This window comes from Rhyacophila brunnea, unplaced genomic scaffold (genome assembly GCF_057557595.1).
Source record: "Rhyacophila brunnea isolate RB1 unplaced genomic scaffold, BYU_Rbru_1.0 scaffold_3, whole genome shotgun sequence".
Lineage (NCBI taxonomy): Eukaryota > Metazoa > Arthropoda > Insecta > Trichoptera > Rhyacophilidae > Rhyacophila > Rhyacophila brunnea.
The window spans coordinates 15,479,624-15,491,097 of NW_028232965.1; positions in this window are offsets into that span (position 1 = coordinate 15,479,624).

An 11,474-nucleotide genomic window follows, 5' to 3' on the forward strand; every position below is an offset into this window, starting at 1 on the left:
AGAGGACATGTCAAACATCGAATTGCAATTACTCCATAGCATGATTTCGAGACTTATCAACTTTGAGCAGTAACCTCACTCGTATTAGAGTTTTTTCAAATTAATCGTAAATTTAATAAAATTGTACCCATCGCATTTGTGATTTAAAAAAAAATTACCACAAAATTAAAACAATTATAATTTCTATATGACTTAATTTATTAAAAAAATATTATTAAAATAAATCCTGTGTATAATTTTTTTATTAAAAATAATATGATTTAACCCATTTGTAATAACTTTATATTCTACGTATACCTAATACCTATACAATTTTAGACAGCATGACATAAACGTATAAAGAAAAATATACCTGTACATAACTAAAGATATAATAATACCTGGGTGAAATCCATGTGATAAACAATATACAACAAGACTCCCTAAGTGAAAAAATGACCATGCTATCTTACGAATTTATAAAACAATGTCCATCAAAATGCATGCTCACGAAAGAGGATTATGTCAATGTCCGTAGCAATTTCGTTAAACACAGTTATTCTCTTCTTAATTGAGTAATTCAATAGTACGTTAGTTTATCTCATGTGAGAATAAACTACGGATACTCCCATTTTTAGATGATTATCAGAAATGCACAGATCAATCTAGCAAGGGTTTCAGAAATATTTAGTATAATGAACATGATTTTGATTATGTACCAATGGTCATAAGTTTCGCTCGTACAATATTATATGAATACTGTGGAAGTAAAAATTGCGTCCGTCATGATTGAGGATAATTTTATCCAACTAATTATATTATATAGTAAAGCATTATATATTAAATGAAGGAATTGCTTACATAATCACAAAGTAATAACAACATTTCCTTCATGATTATCAATTAACAGTATTTAAAAGATGATCTACTTAAAACTGAACGTAAAAACACGCTGTGCTTTGAAAGGCTTTACTAATGAAGAGCTTATAGAATAAGCTAAGCTTGCTACGTAGTTGAAAGAGTTTTTCCAATGTATCTCATTAGCACACGTTTCATAGTTAAGAAACATTTTCAGCGCTTCCTTGAACCATTTCAATGATAACTGTTTAGCTTTATTACCCTAAATTCGGTAGATAAAATACTTTTACATTATAGGATTTACTGTTTCTCAGCAATATTAAATGTTGGAAAATAAATCTTATTTTATGTCATTCTTGGATTCAATCCAGCCATCATCAACTGAGATTGATCCATTCCTGGATACAAGTCTCTCTTATATAATTCATTAAATTTAACTCTTTTCATTTCTTAGTTCGTTGCTTCCACGTACTTACGTATATCTGCCAACCTTGATTAATTTATTAATCCAGCTGGTTTTAAGGCGGCCTTGTGTCCCCTTAAGTACTTACTAAATTTATCCAGCGATTATCTACTCGTCGAGCAATCCCATCATTTATCATCCATTATCATTTCACCAACTTGGCGAACTTTACCACATCGCGTACTACTGCATGTCTCAGCAATAATTGTATTTTTGTGACTTTTCCACATTTTGCCGAATCATTCCATACTACGTTGTACTATAATTTGCATTTCTCTTATATCCTACGTAAAACGATTAAAATCAACGTATGTTTGATATGCATACGTTATCACTAGTAATAAACGTTAGTTAAACACTGTTGTACGCTTGAGGCATAATGAGAGGTCACTTTTGACGATACTACTCAGGCATCCAAATGCGCTCCGTGCCACTTACATGCTTTGGTCATATGGTATACATATGGAGACATAATTCACACAATAAAACAATAAAATAGACTGTTTTTACTAAGTAATTACAACATTAAAAAAGACAGATGGTGTTTTGTAAATGAACGATTTTTACTAATTGCTAACAACGGTAAAATAGAAGATTTACACTTAGGGAAAAGTAGTTTTTACTTAGATTATTTTAACTAATTACTAGCAGCACTCTTAAAGCATAGGTTTCTCTATGAAAAATACACATATAAATAAACATAGTTACTAAAAAAAATAAACATTTCTAACCAGTTAGGGATTTATTCACAGGTTATGGCTGTTAACTAGACCGTTTTTTTATTTATAGTGTTCTAATGATCATATAAAATGTTAGATATCTTAGATGTCGATAATTATCAGTTATGTATTATTGAAATAAATGTAAAGGAAGAATAATTTTCTCTAAATATCTATTTGACAAGATGATTGTTTTAAATGTTATATAATATTGTTTTCTTATCGTAAAAAAATAGTATACATTGATATCAGTCAGTTCATTTTTATGAATTATTTTGAGTTTGAATTGAATGAAGAATTTTTTATCGAAGTTTCTAGGCCAAAAAAGCATAAAGGACAATTTGGTAAAAATGTGTTCTGTATATAGTTAGATCGTTAGAATGGCATATTCAACGTCCCCAAAAGTGCGCCAGGAAAAGTTATTCTATGACGTGTTACTGACACCATTTTGCCTTAGCACCATTAATATAAATACAAAATATAAAAACAACTTTTCAAAGACTCTATTCAGATAAAAAAACTTTATTCTTTGAAATATGAGATAAGTATATGATGCAACCATAAATATATGTATGGATATTTATCTTAATGTAAAAATATTGATAAGCTTAAGCATAATAATTGTATCATCATCATAAATAAGGACAGACTAATATTTAAATATTTTATAATTGTGTAACTTAAGTACCTATATTTTAATTTTTAAGTCATCAACTGGAAAAGGAGAGCGGATGACCGATCAAAATGGACGAATCTTCTTGAGGCAACTGATGTTCACCCCAGACTATAGCGTCACAAAACCAAATTAAGAACTACAAAATATATTTTAAGTTCCTACATATTACATAGTATTATTGATATTATTTATATTGTATTATTATAAGCGACTTTCAAAAGAAACTTGAGTCAGATACTCATATATATAAGAGTCCCATAACATATCACCCCATTTTTGTTAATTATAAATGTTGAACTAATGAAAAAAACACTAACTGTAAACGACAAAATGATAGTTTGGTTCAATAATTTTCTTCATTATCATGTTTTGAAAATAACATATTAGTGTTTGTCATTATAGTAATCACACATTTATGCCAATACTACGACATCTTCTATGACTCTATGACTATTGATCTCTTGCAAACTTACTGAGTTGTTGATGTACATTGATGCTCTTGATTTGAGATTACACCAATGAAAAAAAAAGTCTGGAGCCGTCAAATCCGGTGAATGCGTTAACTAATTATTTAAATCTATGTATTTCGATATTGATAAAATTTTCCTTGAAACATTCAACGAGCTGTGTGGACTGTGAAGTTATCCTGTTGCAATCACATATTCTGCAAGGCTGGCTAATTTAGGTATCTTATCAAAAACTCCAATCAATTATTAATTCTCTAGCGGCCATAATAAACTATGTACTACTATATTTTCTAGTTCAGTGTGATAACACGGAGCCTCTGCATTTTAAAAACACTGATGTATCAAGACATCAAACCGCACCAAAATGTTACTTTACGCAGATTCTGTAGACTAAAATTGAACGAAAGATTTTTCATTTTCCTAATTTGTTTGTTGATCAAATTATTCAGGTCACTGAGCTTCGTCCGATATCAATAATTTTGTAGAAAAATCGGTTGTTTCAATATTAAGATTTTATAGCGGTTTATTTAGGCTTAAATTATTGTCTTAAATATAGCAATTGATTTTTTGAAAAAAGTTTTTCGAACGTTAAACAAATACGAAAAAAATGTACATGTTATGCTAAGAATAGAGTGATAAATTTTAGGACACCTGTTTTATTGTCTGAGTTTTATGTATGTACACAAAAAAGTCTGCGATAAAAACTCTACATTGCGGTATGTGAGGATGTAACTGTAGGGTCACCAAAGCTCTCCAGCTTCAGGGTTGAGTGGGTGTGGAGTACATAGAGTTTACTGCTGTCATTCTTGTGTCAGGCCGTCTGGCTTACCCCGCCCTGGACTACCGCAGCTGGTTCACGTCCTCCGCCTTAAATAACAAGTGTCTGACGGAGACACTTTCACCTTTTCAAGATAAAATAATATATTCCAAAAATGTTATACGCATTCATTCTGTAAATTTATATTGAATTTCATTTATTTTTCTTTGGTCTAAATAAAAAAAGAATATTTTGGCATTTAATTGTTCGTATACCAATGAATCTGCACAAAAATGGAGCATGTTATGATTTCTATAGATTAAAACATTGATGAGTAACTCGCGGCACGCGGACTATACGAAAGAATCATTTTATACCCCTCAAAAAGGAGTTTTTTTTAAATTAAATAAAATGTTTTAAAAAAAATTCCGACCGTGTCTGATCCTATTAAGATCATATGGGCCTCTACAGAGTGGACGTTTGTATTAACAGATTTTGTTTTTACGAGAAATGGATGTCAGCCACTTGCTCAATCTAAGTCCATACTCTGGTTCATACACAAATTGAAAAACAATATGTGTACTTGCCAGATCTACAATTTGAACTTGCAACCCACGGCGTTATAGGCCGACGTTTAAGCCACGCGGCCATTGTGGGTTGTATATATAAAATTTAGAAGTTTTTATTATTTGTAAAATGATTGTTTTAAATAATTAAGTATGCAAAAAATATATCATTTATAAATGAGGTCTCTATTTTTCGTATTTAATTTGGCTGCTCTAAACCAGTGACGTCCCTACGCAAAATACCGCCCATGGGCAACGCCATAGTAACGCCCCATTTTTATAGACTATTTTTTATCATCCGTGCACGTGTCTTTTCTGGTCACCATGTACGTCGAAAGGCGACGGAAGTAACCTAGACATCGCGAACCCGACAAATTCAATCCTGTTACACCTTTTATGTTAATTAATACATTTTGTTTCCAACCAGTGAGCTGATTTTTTTATGGAAAGATATTTTATTATTACGTACTAATTTTAGGTAGCTATTTATATATAGGTATACACCAAATGATTCTCTTCGATTTGCCGCCCTTTGAGTAACTGCCACACCCAAGCGACGCTCAATCTGCCTACCCCTACGGGACGTCACTGCTCTAAACCCATAGTATGGATCCAAATTGTATTAAACCAGGGTCATATTATGAACTCATGGTTCATCGATCTAAAAACCAAAGCATTCAGTGTCTTGAATTTTTCGACTTCGATGAGTTTTTCTTAACTGTAGTCAATTTTCATTGCAGTATATATTTTTTTCAGATTTTTAACATAAACTTAATACTAATTACGTTTTATTAATAAGGATATCGAAAAATTGAGGTCGGTAATGATGAATATTTTGGATGAGTAATAGATCTTTGCAGTTGGGGTGATTTTTGTGTGGGTAAAATATTATATCAATGATAAACTTATTTTTCACAAGTTAGTTGTGATGTGATATATTTAATTGAGAAATTACATTTGGTTTTTAACGGTTAGAAAAAAAAAACTAAAAGAAGTATTTTCACATACATAATAGTATAAAATAAAATGTTGTAATCAGTAAAAAATGTAAGAAAGAATTCTTTACGTATGATTAATATTGCTAAGTTTATCTATGATTATTAATGCCTTACAGAGTATAAAATGTTTGTTTAACATGCAACCTGAAAGTTTGGCAGGCATTTCGATAAATTGTGAGATTGCTAACAGTCTATTAACACGAACTTATGGTTTATCCGTCACTTTCCTGTATCTATTATGATAAAAAAAAAATTTCAAACAAATTACATCTGGTTATTATAATTAAGTTATAAACATGAAAATGATATTGTACTTAACGATTTAATATTTTTCCCCTCCAAATTGAGCATTAATAACATAATTTTTGCCTTAAAATTTCTTTCAATATTATAATTTATACATGGTTCAATAAATAAATGAATAATAGGAATACATAGATTAATTACCAAAGATGTTAAAACAAATCTTTGTCTATATAAATGTAACCTAAACGTATGATAATGAGACAAAAAACGAATCTCTGGATCTACTCATTTTCATACAAACTCTGAAATGAAGAGTGACTACTATTTTGTGCATAAAAATGACATTTCTGCCAAACTAGTATTAATTGCTTTAGCATTTTTTATATGGAAACCACAGATGGCTCCATTTGAAAGAAGGTTTAAAAATTCATGATGTTAGGTTACCTCTGCACCATGAAGTTTATAAAATGCTTCAACTTGTAGAAAAAAATAATGTTTCATTATTTTGTATGTTTGTTGTTTGGACAATTTGATATATCTGCATGCGTGATTAAATTTTGTATATATTGCTAATTATAACGTTTTGGTTATAATAACAAATACTGAAATATTCTGAAAATTTATATTGAGGCCTTTTAACTTCATGTAAATGCAACCGATGGGTGGTGCTTTGTGAAGACTTTGCTTATTTGCATATTTAGGTTATGGTCAAAGGTTTCTTGTTCAACCGCTGTATGCTAAAGCGGATTATCGTTGTTTGGATAACAATAAACGGTAGAATATGAATACATATTCAAATATTAATTACATGTTGGTTGATGTTTGAAAAAATTTAAACCTCCTTTGTATGCTTTATTTCAAAATTAATTTCAGGAAATATAATTCACAACTTTTCGGCTAAAATTATGTGTGTGAAAAAGTATCCACGTAAGTTATTGTTTGCTCAAATTTGTTAGCCTTCATTACGGATACACAATACATAAGTAGATAAAAATAACGATTTAGTATTTTTAGTGAATCAGTATTAAATTTATACAAAATTTTGAAAAAAGATAAACATTATTAACAGGTGTGTGTTTAATTTTAAACTGTTTTAATATCTCTAATTAATTTTACCTACACTGTACAGAAGTGTGAAAACACTAAATATTTTGTAATATAAGTATTTTTTCACCATTTTATAAACATTTATTATGTAGAGTTTTTTTTAGATACGGATAATAAGTAAATAATCATTATACCAATGATTGAATATATCGACGGTCTCTGATAAAAACGTGATAAGTCTAAAACTCACATTTTAACTTTTGTTGTGATAGTTTTTTCACAAAAGTTTTTTTTTTTGTTATTTATAATCTGCTGTCATAAGAACTAATTACATTTTATCTGCTGTTGAACAACATCCATATTTTTTACCGATTGAACCACTTTCTATCTCCTAGACATGTATAAATTATCATGAACGTTCTTTCACACACCGATCACCGAGTGCCTACTGGAATTATAGTTCTTGATTTTTCTCATCTTAGAATATAGCCTGACCATCCGAGTTTTCAAATCCTTATAACGTTAGTTATGCAGAAATAGACAAATGAATTAAATTTGTAAAGTACACAAGTCGTGGGATTCCATCTTAAGTTGAATTTTTATTAGAATTTAACCAAGTAAGTGCCACTGACTTTGAGACAGAATCGATTTGTCCAATTTTGTAAATAAAGTTTATACATTATACAAAAGAAAAATAAAGTGAATTGATTTACGAAAATCGTAGATGGGACGTTGCAATTTCTCAATTCAAGTTAGTCGAGATAAATATATTAATATTTTAATTGTATTTCAAATAAATAATAATAAAATGAAAAATATTTCTAAAAAATCATAAAAATGTTGCTGAATTAGAAGTGTTTTTTTTTTTTGGGTATTATTAATCGGATAATCTGTCATGTAACCATATATTCATGGGCACTTTAAAAATATAGAAGTACTAATGTCAATTCGTTAAACGTCGTCATTAGTCGTCATAGAAAATAGTTTAAAGATGAAAACTTAAAAAATATTTTGAAAGGCACATAAACGAGCAAGAAAAATTTAATTTTGGTTAGATATTTTATGTAGTTTATTATAAAGACCTCAAAATGTATTGTAAATTGTTTGTAATTGGAGTTATCGTACATACCTCCTAAACAAGAGTCTCATTTATTCTGAGTCTGATCAAGAAAATTTTCAATGAGAAAAAGGAAGCATTATCACTGTAAATTACATCGGTACTATAAAATGTCTTATTTAAAGAATTGAACATGATAACTAATTTAAAAAAAAATACAATATTAAAACAAAGGAGCAGTTGCTTCAATGCTAATTGCTTAATAAAAAAATTGGCACACAGTGTTTCGAAAATTAGAACACTTATTAGGTAGCAGTTTGCAGTTCTTCATGACTGCACAGTACAAAATTTGATCGATTTTCAATCGCAAATTGCAACATACGGACACGCTCTAATGAACACACGGTCACGCTATGTTTTGTTTTATGGAAATATTAATAAATCCATATTCGTAGCATGACGACATTAATGTCGTCCACTTTGGAAACCACGTCCTCACAAAATGTTTTTCTAAAACCTTTCAAGGACTTGTTATCACTTTCATACGCATGTGTACATATACGAGGCGTGTATAACACTATTAATACAGCTTTACTCTTAATATAATACTTTGTGAATACCGAGAATGTATTTTTTATGCTATATAACTGTGATTTCAAACCTTTTGGAACTCTTTAAACATTATGTAAAATCACGGTAAATATGTAACGAAGTTCAAAACTGGCTAAAATGTGCACTTTACTTACGTCAAAATTATTCAATAACAACTCTTTGTGAATATTTAACCAGGTAATAATTTCAAAATACTTTCTAGTTTTATTCACGTAAAAAAATCTTTATGAAATTAGAACATAGGTGCCCTGTTACACTTTCTATAGCAAGGTTTTGCGAATTCCCGCGAAATCAGAATACACAATAATATATTATCGGAAACAAATTAAAACTGGATTCTTTTTAAAGCAGAGGGTTGGAGCGGACCCTATTTTAAGTTGCTCCGCTCCAGCTCCGCTCCAGAACCTAATACTTGCTCCAGCTCTGCTCCAGGGTCTGCTCCGGTCCAGGTAAAACGTTTTAATAGGTATTATGATATAATACTATAATAATATATACCTACATATTATGTAGGTATACAAATGTTATAAAAGTAGAAAAATAAGTAGTTTTAAAATAAGGTTTATTATTATATTATGGTATTCGGCATTCTCATTATCACAAAATCCGACAGAAAATCGTCTTTTATTATCTGCGTCTTCTCAGTTAAAATTATCTTTGGTACTGAAAATATCCTTTCAACACTCGCTTGGTATTGGGCATACTGGATACAACTCGACATGCCGCTTGAATTCGTATTCGTGTCAAATATAATGTTTTCATTGAATTTAAGGACGAAAATTTTATAATAATAAAAAATATCCGGAGCAGTGGAGCACTACAAATTTTGAGTGTTCTGGCTCCACTCTGGCTCCGGCTAAAACCCCATCGTTCCACTGCTCCGTGCTCCTGCTCTGAGCTCCGCTCAAACGCTCTGCTTTAAAGAATTCATAAACACTGTTGACATAGATCCAGCGTCTACATGCTGGTTTGGTTTATATGATATTTTTATTTGACATATAACAATAATAAAAGAGTCACATATAACAATAATTATTTCCTTCATTTAAAAACTATATCGAGTGTAAGTACCGTATTTTGAGATTGAGGTTTATATAATATATTATTTTGTAACCAAATTGTCAATATTGGTTACAAAATAATATAAGGTGTTAAATATCAATAATTCTTGGTGGTTATGCATTTATCAGTTTTCATGCCCTTTGAAGCATATACAACCGATTCTCTCTAACATTAAAATCAGTGGAACTAGTAATACATAAATAATTAGTATTTTATTTTAATATTATTTATTAATACAATGAATTTTCACCAAGAATTTACAGTTAACAACATAAAATAAAAAAAGAGAGAAAACTTATTTGACTATGTTTAAAAATAAAGTAACAATAAATTGACAGTTATGCATTGAATTAGTTTCAATATTCAAAACCAAAATTTTTACCCGAACTTAATTATCATATTTTTATCCAATCTACGTGATGCATTTATTTTAAAAATTGCAGTCATAACCCCCCCGTAACCAAAAACAAATTCGCCCCAGCACAAGTACACCCGAACTCAATTGATTTTAATTCGATGCCATTGAGCGCGAAGTGCACAAAGCTTTTATTCAAATGTATTATAACAATCACACCTAATTTCAGATGTGAATATTTAATATTTTATTTACGACCATCTGTTTTTGGCTTCATTCATTAATGAAATAATAATACTTTACGATTCAATTACTTATTCATAATAATTAAAAACATAATATTATCGTTATACGTAAATTTAAAAAAAAATAGAAACATGAAAAATTAATACGATATATTCTCTTCTTCTTTCACCCTGTCACGTCCCAACATTGGGGCATAGGGCAAGCACAAGTTGGCGCCACTTCCCTCGGTCCATCGCCAACTCATGTGCCTCCCGCCATGTCAGACCTGCAGCACGTAGGTCGCTTTTGTAGCATCGCTGCAGGGTGAGGGAGGGCCGGCCACGGCGACGGAACCCTTGAGGCTGTGCCACAAGGGTACGAAGTGCCGCACTCTTTGGTGGCATCCGGAATACATGTCCCAGCCACGTGAATCGTCTCTTCGTGATAACTTCAATCACCGAAGGCTGTTGTGTCTGCTCACGAACTCGGATATTTGTAACGCGGTCGTACCAATGTACCCCTAAGATTCTGCGGAGACATCGATTCTCAAAGCTCAAAAGCCGTGACTCTTGAAGCTTAGTAAGATGCCATGTCTCACAGCCATACAGGAGCACAGGTAGCACGCACGCGTTAAACAAACGACATTTGGTCCTCACAGAATACAGCCTTGACCTCCATGCGACTCCAAATACGATATATTATTACTTATAAACTTATTTTAATTTTGAGTCTGTGTCTTCCAATTTACTCACTGACCCACTGTTATATTTATGCATTTAATTAATACAATTTATTATAAATGGATTTAATTTTAAATACCTCATAAAATCTCAAATCCTAAAATGAACCGAATGGTATTCGAACTCACATCTTTCACAATCCGAGTGAATGTCGTAATTCATTAAGTTACCCATCCATCTGTCGTTCATGGGATTAATATCAAATAACTACGCTATCAAGGTCAAATATAATCTTAAATGTTTAAATTTCGTGTATGTTCACTGCTGAATAAAAAACCATTTAATTGATATTTATAATTATTTCAATAAAATCAATAATCAGCGAGACAACATTTTGCGAGACAATTTCGGAATTTCGAAGGATTTAAATACGCGTGTAGTAAAATGTTTTTTTCGTCTAATTATCTAAATTCATATCGATTTGCTCTTCCTTGACCATTAAGCCGTCGAATCTAATGATCGCATTTTCGACGTTAAATATAAAATTTAATATCTTCAATCGATAACTTATAATATATCGTCCGTTTATAGACAATCGATCTCAGTATACTAAACTATTGTGCGCAATAACTATTCTAATATGCTAAAAGAACATAAATGTTTTCTTATAACCCTAACCTCTTCTAATCCCAATATACAACCGCCAT